The sequence below is a fragment of the Salvia splendens genome, chromosome 4 (genome assembly GCF_004379255.2).
Source record: "Salvia splendens isolate huo1 chromosome 4, SspV2, whole genome shotgun sequence".
Taxonomy (NCBI): Eukaryota; Viridiplantae; Streptophyta; class Magnoliopsida; order Lamiales; family Lamiaceae; genus Salvia; species Salvia splendens.
In genome coordinates this window covers 36,846,657-36,857,049 of record NC_056035.1, presented here as the reverse complement: position 1 = coordinate 36,857,049, position 10,393 = coordinate 36,846,657, and positions in this window count along the sequence as shown.

The window sequence follows — 10,393 nt, the reverse complement described above, 5'->3', positions numbered from 1 at the left end:
ATCCACTATATCAGTTTTATGGATTATTCTTTTTAAAACCAATTGATATTACGATACCTCCTGGATTTCTAACTCAGTAAGCGGATAGTTGGTCTTGGTTGCCATGATCTCCAAAGTAGAACAACACCTCGTTTCACCTGAATCATTTGTGGCTGCCATGATTTCAAGATTCAGAACTCAACTAATGGTTACATTTTTTTCCTATTCCAAAAAGTGTTTCATCTTACATTTTTGCATTATATAAATATACATACAACAAATTAATGCTAATTAGTGTATAGGGAAAAAGAGGTTTAAAGCCTATGTAGTGGAGAGAGTGGATAATATTTGTGTAATAAAAAAATCATACATATGATGTAATAACTCTTACTTATATGTAAGTAGTATGCTATTATATTGATGTATACACTATACAGAGAAGTTGGAAAGAAAAACATTTTTGGGTTAAACCCAAATTTACGAAAATATGAGATTTTGAACTGAGGTTACAATAATTTATTTATTTTCAGCGACTTAAGAGCATGGGTGCAAGAAAAATAATTGTGGCAAATGTTGGGCCAATTGGGTGCATCCCATATCAGAGACATCAAATTGGGCATGTTGTAACTAAACATATGATTATTTTTATAGGATTTGAGAATGCAAATTGGGCATGTTGCCGGACCTCCTACCGATGCTGCTAATTCTGTTATAGCAATGCGCCGGACCTACTCATATTTGTCCCATTATTATTACTGACTTACTAAAAAATTGAAAATATGTTTTTTTTTTGGTGGCAACATTTACTAGTGTTCTTAACAAATACAGAATACTCATACTAATATTATTTACTAGACAAGTAGAGATGGGCACTATTGAAATTTCAATAAGATGCTGAATCTTACAATACTAACACCAAATGCGTTTCATTTGTTATATTGTGCCTGCTAATTGCTATATTTCTTACTCCCCCGTTCACAAAAAATAGTTCAATTTGTGGACAACACGGGTTTTAATAAGGAAATAATAAAGTAAGAGAGAAAAGTGGACAACAGAGATTTGGAGAAAAAAGTAAGAGAGTAGAAGAAGTCTGAAATGATATTATTTTATTGGACATTTAAAAATGACAAAATGAGACTAGGGAGTATAACTTAACGAAAAATGAAGTGTGGTGTTGTGACGCGACGCCCTTAAAAGCTATGGGAACGGAGTTGTAGTGACCCTCAGTGAAAATTGAACTCGTGAGATCGGACACAGTGAATAATATTAGGTATCGTTGAATCAAAGCTCTTTATAATTGATTATCTCAAATTTGTGAGATTTTGAGTAAAAATGAATCTACTGCCTCCTACCGTAATGTGAATTAGGAAAAACGTTTTTTTAGTAGAGAAATGTGTGATTGAAAAAAGTTGTGTGACTGTGATCCTTTTACTAATATACAAAAAGTGTGATCCTTATTCAAATTGAGTTTTATAAAAATAGTGTTTTTTTTTTTTCTTTTTGTCTATTTACAATTACAATAATATAAAGCGACACATATATGAAGCCTGAAGGCGACGTCTCCAGGGTGATTGCGAGCCTAGTGTTAATGGTTTTGCCCAAGTTAGCTCGTGAGATCAAATTACATATACAGAAAATATTGATAGCAAGATTTATCATATTAACTCTAGAATAAGCATAAATAGGTTATTAATTAGATAGATCTGCCTCTTTTTAAAAAAATGCAGTTTTATCTATTTAGGTTGTGTTTGCCTAAACTCTATTACACCAATTTAATAAGTTTATTTTCAGCCGATTAAAGCACTAAATATATTTAATAGTTTCCGAGCGTTTAAACGATATGTATTAGACTAAACTTCATTACACGTATTAATTAGCTTATTTTATAGCCAATTAATGCAATATATATGTATATATGGAGTATATCGATAAGTAATTGACGGAGTGTTTAAACTTTAAGGCCCTACTTGGTATATGATCAATGACGGATCGAGGTGGGGTCGCGCGGGGTCGGCCGACCCCACCGTCGGTCCACGAATACTGAAATATTCTACTGTATTCAGAGTTACGAGCTGTCGTCGACCCCACGCGAAGCGTCGCCCTGCGCGATTCCAACTGAAGTTGCAAAGTCCAAAAACTCAAATAAATTTGTAATCTTGTAATATCCCAATAAATCAACAACTCATTAATCTCACATAGTAGAGATACTAATGGCACGCATGAGATATTTTCCTTTTCTCGGTTTCTCCTTGAAGACTGAACTTCCATTTTCCCTTTTTTACATACATTTTCCATCATTTTTAAAGACTTTTCTTCTCATCTTGTGCTTATCTAATACACAAGGCAAGAAATTAATATAAAATCAAACTAGCTTAGATCTCTGTACTGTTTGCATAACTATTAGAATTTGTACTGTTTTACACTTGCTTTGCACTCTTCTTCTTTAATTATATTTATAACTTGAAACAAGTTAGGATATTAAGGTGAATTGTTGTTTCGTTAGTAAATTGTTAATTTTTTTTAACTTATTGATTTTTATTGTCTTTATGGATTGTGTATTATGGGTTCCTTTTATTAATTGATTGCTTACTGTGATTTTGAACCGTGATTTTTAGTTTTAATATATATGAATTGTGAACAGATATCCATCGAGAAAAAAAATATAAATCTCTGACAGATTTGTGAATAGTTTTTGATAGGCGTAAATGAATATCCACAATAGCGCATAATTGGAACCATTAAACTCAAATGTACTACTAGTACTTTTTTAAGCGAAGGCTTCTTTTTGAGCACGAGATTTAAGAAATTGATATTTAAATAGTTAAAGTGGAGAGAGTATCAGGATTACATCCGAGAGAGAACCATGCACGACCATGCAAGCTCCCATGAAGTCGATCACATACAAGACCTCCCCATGCAAGACGTTAGTTAGTTGTTTGTTAGTTGATTGACAGCTGGAGTTAGTTGTTGTTAGTTAAGCAGTTAATCAAGTAGTTAGTCGAGCTAGCTAGTAGAATAGCTAGTATATAAAGGCTGCTTTGTATGTTTTCATAATTCAATCAATAATATACAAACTTTCTCTCATTCATTCCAGCTTGAATCTGTTTCATTATCTTGTTATGGTATCAGAGCAGAAAATGCTTCCGCCTCCTTCTCCTCATATCTTCAAATCTTCAAATCTTCAAATCTTCAAAACTTCAAAGTTCCGATTCCTTTCATCTCTGATCCTCCAGTTTTCCACTTCTGGTTTTCTCAATGGCTAATCGAAATAATCGTGCGGCTCAGCTTCCAACCGAGGACACATCCAGTCCATACTTTCTCCATCCAGAGTGACAATCCTGGAATTAATCTAGTTCCTCAACAACTCACTGGATCAAACTATGCTTCATGGAGCAGATCGTTCACCACTGCTCTCCTTGCCAAAAACAAGCTCGTGTTTGTTGATGGATCCATTCTTCGCCCTGCTCGTGATGATCTCCTATATCAACCATGGATTCGATGTAATAGTATAAGACAGAGAAAAATAGAGGAGTGAAGAGAGAATAAAGTAGGTGGAGAATAAAGTAAAGGAGTGAATTTTTTGCTAAAAAGAAAAATGACTCACTTATAGTGAGACTTACAAAAAGAAATACTACTCACTTATATTGGGAACATTTTTTGTGAATTTGTTCGACCCCACCATAAATATTTTCTAGACCCGTCATTGGGTATGATGGAATGGAATGGGGAATGGAATGACATTCCTACCTCCATTAGGAGATCCTTTTCTCTTAATTTAAATTTTACCAAAATTTTACTACATATTATATTTTATTTCAGTATCATCTTAATTTATAATTTTTAAATTTTATAATAATTTTGGAATTTTAAATTATTGAAAAAAATTCCAAAATACTACACACACTACACACAATATTCAATATTTATTGATACGAGACAGTTTTTATTTTTTATAAAGTAATTCAAAATATTTCTATATTTACCAAATTATAGCAAAAAAATTAATCTAACCTAATTAAAAATATTATTTTGAAATTTAGGCAAAATATATTATTAAAGCTTCAAAAAATACTCCTACTAATATAAAAAAAAAAGATATTGGCCAGTAAAATAATGAGCCCATGTCACTTCACGTACAAACCTACTCTATCAATCTGAACTCATTATTCTGGTTTGAGGGGCGTCGATGGAAGAGTGAACTTGAATTCCACAATCTCTACCGTCGTCTCTTTCCCTCCCCAGGTGAGTTCACATTATTGATTTCTTTTTAGTTGCTTTAGGTGTAATTTGGCAATGATTTTGGAATAAATTTAAGATTTGATTATTTACAATAATAGGTAACTAATAATGATTAATTAAAAACTGAAATTAAAATTTAAAATAATTAATTGTTTATATTTCATTCCATTCCTATATTATTGGTAGTAGTATCTAGGGGTGGGAATACGGATATCGGGTATTGGGTTTACCCGTACCCGACCCGATACCGTCGGGTACTGGGTATCCAATATCCACTTTTATGGGATTGGGTATGAGATTGGGTATTGAAATTTAAGATAATTCGGGTATTGGGTAACCCGAATGGGTATCGGGAATTACCCGAATACCCAATTTATTATTTTAAGTATTTTTATAAATTTGGTTTAGTCATTCGGGCTTCAAGAGCCGGGCTAATTTATTTACTAATTATAAGTTTCTCTAAACTTATAGCATAAATAAGTCAATCTCTCTTACTCTAGATTACTGCTTCTACATTTTAATTAAATGTGTAACTTTTACTGTTTTACTTACATAACCAATCCTCATTAATTAAATATGTAACTTTTACTGTTTTACTTAAAATAAAAGTGACCCATTTTTTTTATAATTTTATACTACAAAATAAATGCAACATTAAAGATATTAGTCTATTTAAATATTTTCTATAGTTATATAAATATAATTATAATTTGAAATTTTTTTACGGAGTATTAGTTATTAACACATGTAAAGAGTCAGGTATTTTGGTACCCGATTCGTCGGGTTTGGATACCCGGGGCGGGTATTGGATTACCCGAAAATATATCGGGTCGGGTATCAGGTGGACATTTTAGATGATTTTCGGGTTTGGATACCCGTTTTTTTCCAGTCAGGTATCCATGGATACTCGTATTCCCACCCCAACTATCAAGCATATGAATGGAATCAATCAAGGAATATCAATTCCATTCCATTTGTAAACCTTACATTCACCAAGCACAAGAATGGTTCCATTCCCACCTTCATTCCATTCCATCATACCAAGAAGGGCCTAAATGATCGAGCCTATGAATCTATGGTATTGCTATAGCTTCCTAGCAATAACAAATTCATACATGCATTATAAGTTTGCAAGTACTACATCCTCCATCTCACCCTAAGTGACACAATTTTATCTTTGTGATATCTTATTTTTACATTTTTAAAAATGAAAACATCATTTTCTCTATTTTTTCTCCCTTCTTTTTACTTATCGTCTCCACTTAATTAAAACAAACACTAGATAAAATTTTATATCGAAAAAAGAAATGTTCCACTAATAGGACGTTGTACATTGAGAGAACCAAAACTTAAATAATTCGTTGATGAAATTTCATCAAGTACTAATTCAATGCATTTCATTTTTGTTACGTTTCTTTACATCTACTTTGTGTCTGCTCTGCTATATTTCTTCTAACTCTAACGACGGCAGGACGGTGTGGCACAACGCCCTTGTAATATCTAGGAATGGCAAGATCCTGAGATCAAAGACAGTGAATAATTAACGATAAATATAATTAAAAAATACGTTACAATTATACGTTAAAGTCAATATTGATGTATACATTTTATTTTACAATTAAATCGGTGATAATTAATCAATTATTAAATTAGTAACTGATTACTTTTTAATAAATCAGTTCATATTTAAACTAAAATATTTATAAACAAAGTTACTGTATTTATTTTATTTTTGTTTGAGAATGCTACCTTGACCAGAAAAGATGGACTCATTACACCCATTACAATCTACAAGAGATAAATGGAATGAATAGATTTTTTAATGTAGTAGTTTGTAATTTGGTGTTGTTTGAGAAATGAAAAAAAAAGTATAATGCAAACTAATGTAGAGTAACTACCCCATATTAGTAATCTAGGAGTATTAATTTGGGTTCATTATAAAAATATATACTCCATTATTTATTGGACAAATACGTTGTCTAATGCAAACTACCTTGTTGACTTGTTCTCACTAACTTTTACAACAATATACTAGGGGTTGTGCATTCGGGTTTCGGTTCGGTTTTTTGCTAAAATCGAACCAAAACCAAATTTAGTTCAAAATCCAAACTGAACCGAACCCGAAAAACCAAACTTAAAAAACTGAAAACCCGAAAAATTAAATATAATATATATATATATATATATATATATATATATATATATAAAATTTATTTCATTTTATATATACTAATAGAATATTTATATATAATATAAAATTAATAATACATATAATATGTATTATATAGTAGAATATATTAAAAGAATATATATTATATATAATATAATATATTAAATTAATAGAATATATATATAATTCGATTTTTTGATTTTTTGGTTTTTTTCTTCGTCCGAACCGAACCTAACCGAAAAATCAAAATTTTTGTATTTTCAAAACCGAACCAAACCGAATTTCAAATTTTCGGTTTGGATCGGTTCGGATATTCGGTTTCCGGGTTTTTTGCTCACCCCTACAATATACTAATACACATTCAAATTCAAAAGTCTTATTTTTAATTTGAATAAATACTACTACTAAATTATTTACATCAAATACTAATGAATTGCAAATATTTTGAAATTAGAATTTAAGTCATCCACAATTCGGTCCTAAAATATGTCAAAGAGAATGATTGCATCTCAAATGGCTTTCCATAGCAATGGTACCACACCACACTCCCTTCGGTGTGATCAGAATTAGCAGTTGTGTTGCGTTGTGTATGCCTCCGAAAGTGTAATGAATGTATAATTGGTAACCAAAATAAAGAGAACCAGTGATTAAGTTTAGGGCTGGGAAAATATACCAAAAAAATACCAAAAATATCGAATTTTCGGTATACCGTACCGACAGTTTTAGGTACGGTAAAGGTATGCATTTTGTATATACCGCGTTATACCGCAATTGCGGTATATACCGCAAATTTACGGTATACCGCAAATACGGTATATACCGCAATTGCGGTATACCGGAAATCACGGTATACCGCGGTATACTGCATATTGCGGTATACCGAAATCATGGTACGGTATACCGACAAAAGCGGTACGGTAACGATATCTAAATTTTGGTATACCGACTTTTCGGTATACCGCAATTGCGGTATACCGACAAAAGCGGTACGGTAAAGGTATGGTTTTTGGTCATACCGCACGGTACGGTATGCGGTATGACCATTTCGGTGCGGTATACCGTACCGTTCCAACCCTATTGTTTGTACTACGAGCTAGTATCACCAACCAATATGAAATGCATAATCAATTTTAGATTTTGGCATATATAGTAATGTGAATACCTAAATGCCCTAAGTGAAATAGGATTAGGGTAGGCTCGACCAAACTAGTTAGAGCATCTACAGTAGCGGACGTCCACTATTGGAGCCGGTGAACGGATGGCGGAAGAGCACGACGGACGAGAGGTTGTCCGTGGTGGGGAGGCATTAGCCGGTCGCTCATCCGCTATTGTGGTCAGCCGACGGACGAGAGCATTTTTTAAATTTTTTTTTCAAAACTCTATATATTCGTGTCGAAATTTTAATTTCGTATTTGTGAATTTTTGAATTTATTTTATTGGTTATTATTGTGCTAGTCTATTGGTAGTCCTAGTGCTAGACTAATATTTTGCAGTGGGATATCCTAGTAATATGGCAGTGCAGTGCAATGTCCTAGTGACATGGCAGAAGGTGTTTTTAGAACGTCCTAATGCTATGCTATTGGGATGTTCACACTATTGTGGATGCTCTTAGGATACATGTAAACCAATAGCTTGAGGTTAGGTTGTTGTACTCAGTCTTTATATCTTTCTAAGCTCCATTTTATAATCATTAAAATAGTTACTAAATTTATATTTAATACATACTCTATTATTTACATAAAATTTAAGAAATTGATATAAAGTACAAGAGTTAGGTGCTTAAAATAAGAGAAAGTAAAATAAAACATTTTAAAATAAAATAAAAAAGAATAATTATATTAGTATACTCCATTTTAATACAAATAAAATAAAATGACTCAGGATTCAAAAAAGAATACGATTTGCTAGAGAAATATTTATTGTCATTCATCTCTCTCTAATTTTAGCATGGTTAAAAGTAAAAAAAAAACAACTACTGATATTCATACTATCCGTCACTTCGTCGATAAGGCCATCCACTACGATATCTCTATACCGTCCCTTAACTACTATTTGACCACTATTTGAGGGTCCCACTGTCCTTTTTTCCTCAATCCCTTAACTAAGGGACGGAACCTGCAACGCTCCGTCCCTTAACCCCCCTTATTCCGTCCCTTAATTACTATTCATTCAATTTCATTTTTTATTTTTTTTTCCAACCCAATTCAATTAAAACAAACACACTTTATTAAAAAATACACAACATAAAAAAGCACACAACATAATTTAAAATACAAATTTAAAGAATAGATGTGTAGTTGTGTGTGAAATGAGGATGGGTTTAGGAGTATTTATAGAGTAAAAAAATTAATTAAAAATCAAAAAAAAAAAACAAAAAGACGGTATTATTACCGTTAGAAAAAAAATTCTTTTATTTATTTTTTATTTTTTTAAAATTTGAATTTTTTTAAAAAAAATTATTTATTGCGTCAGCACGTGACGACGCTCACTCGCGGGCCGGGGAGTGGGCGTCACCCACGACGCCGGGTCGCGCCACGTCGCCTAGGCGCGTGGCGAGACAGCCCGTCTCTTGGCTCGACGGACGCGACGCGGGACGGGACGGCGAGCTGCAACGCGTCGCACCGGGGTCCCGTCTCTCCGGGACGGGACGCGAGACGCTAGCGAGACCCGTAGTGGATGGTCTAAGGCTATGTTTGACACGCATTTCAACAACTATACATACCCGTTATTATATATACGCAACACTATCCAACTCAATCATGCACAAATCCAACGAGGAAATCGGGTTTCTAGGCTAGTTTGCCTTTAAAATAACGTAAATGTACCCATTTTGTTATCTGTTCCATAAATAGGAAAAACGCCACTCTCGTTGGCGTGTTTTAAGTGAAAACGCCACCCGTATTGGCGTTTTACAACGTATGTGTCGTCGTATTGCACGTACGTTGAAAAACGCCGACGTGGTTGGCGTTTGAACTAAAAACGCCAATCGCACTGGCGTGTTATGAAAAACGCCAATTCGGGTGGCGTTTTTCATGTTGCCTTCCGCCGTGAAAAAAGCCCAAAAATTCTCCCAAGTTATACACGCCACACGCCAGTGGGATTGGCGTTTTTCGTCAAAAATGCCAATCCCACTGGCGTTTTTAAGTGAATTTTGAGTTAAAACGAAATGCACCCCAAGTGTTTGATGAAATGCCTCAAAGCGGATTCTGTCCTTGTCTTTTACATAGCATACCAAGTGTTTGATGGAATGTTTAAGTGAGCTCCAACCAGCTTTTTACATCCTAAACTTCGATGAAAACGCCAATCCCACTGGCGTTTTTTGAAACACGCCATTTGGTATCCTTTTCAAAATCAGCTCTCATTTTTCAATTTTATCATTATTTTGTTATTCGCTAATTTTACATAAAAATAGAAAAGAAGTTTCTACTGTCAAATTAATAATCATATTAAATGATTTTGGAGTGTTTATCCATCCATTTGCAGTCGAATTCAAAATGAGATAGCCGAATTAAATTTGTTTTGTTGAACAATTATTTAGAATGCTCCAAATTGAAAAACAAAGACAGATTCTTGAGAAAAGGTGGATATAAGATAAAGAGTTCATCTCACATCAGAAGGTTGAATGTTGTTGCCGTGTAACAGCCAGAACTATTGTTGCCGTGTAACAGCCAGAACTCCAGATTCAGTGTAGCCATTCACAGCAAACACGCCAATCCTATTGGCGTGTATAACTTGGAGAATTTTTGGCCATTTTTTTCCACGCCAATCCCATTCACAGCAAACACGCCAATCCCATTGGCGTGTATAGACTCGCCGACGGAGATGGCGTTTTGTGAAACACGCCAGTGAGATTGGCGTTTTTAGTTCAAGCGCCAACCACGTCCGCCTTTTTCAACGTACGTGCAATACGACGACACATACGTTGTAAAACGCCAATACGGGTGGCGTTTTCACTTAAAACATGCCAACGAGGGTGGCGTTTTTCCCATTTATGGAATAGATAAC